The following is a 907-nucleotide window of genomic DNA, read 5'->3' as shown; positions in this document are numbered from 1 at the left end:
ATAATAACAGCATGTCCAGAAACCAAGGCAAAGGTGGAAACTATGGAGGGAAACAGATGGTGGCAAGTTAGCAGAGCGGTCCATCCTGAGCCCAGCAGGAACCTCTCCAAGAATGAGAATAAGGTGTTACAAATACGCCACAGGGTAATTAGCCCAGGTGCCCAGAGTTATGCAATCATTCTCAGCTCTTCACCTGCAACGGTGTCACTATGTGGTACTGTATCACATACAGACAGACACAGAAATATAAACAATATCATTGTAATAACATTATGACAATAATGTAATCAATTAATCACATGTAAAATTATAGGATCACTATTCTGCACATTCACTTGTCATCAGATAGTTTAAATGTGCTGTTACAGTTTGTGTTCATCAGTACCTGTGACAGTCAGAGTTGTACCAGGTAAACTACTCCTCCATTCAAAGCTTCCTGCTGTGAATTTGAAGTGATACTCAGCTGAGTCGCTCTCTCTCAGGTCAGTGATTCTCAGAGTGGAGCGTCCTCTCTCTGTTTCAAGGACATGAACACGACCTGCATACTGGGAGTCTTCACTAAGGTCCTCAGGCTGTGAGGGATTCTGCCACTGAAGACTACGTTCAGGACTGAACCAGAATTTAGATCTGATCTCTGTGTCATAACTGTTATAAGTACAAGAAATGTCCACTGATGAGCCTTTGACAGCACAGATGCTTCTGTCAGTGTAAGTCACTCTGTTGCAGGAGTGACCATGGCCACCTGAAAATGAAATATTTTTGATGATTATTAAAACTATAGTCTTTACTGCAGTAATTCACAGCTGGTCGTATTGCTGTGGATGAGTTTGCTTCTTTTAAAAGATACATGAAGTCATGATAAAGAACATCAGCTAAAATGTTCAAAACAGGGTCACATTATTAGAAG

The sequence above is a fragment of the Micropterus dolomieu genome, linkage group LG01 (assembly GCF_021292245.1).
Source record: "Micropterus dolomieu isolate WLL.071019.BEF.003 ecotype Adirondacks linkage group LG01, ASM2129224v1, whole genome shotgun sequence".
Taxonomy (NCBI): domain Eukaryota; kingdom Metazoa; phylum Chordata; class Actinopteri; order Centrarchiformes; family Centrarchidae; genus Micropterus; species Micropterus dolomieu.
Note: the sequence above shows the minus strand (reverse complement) of the source record.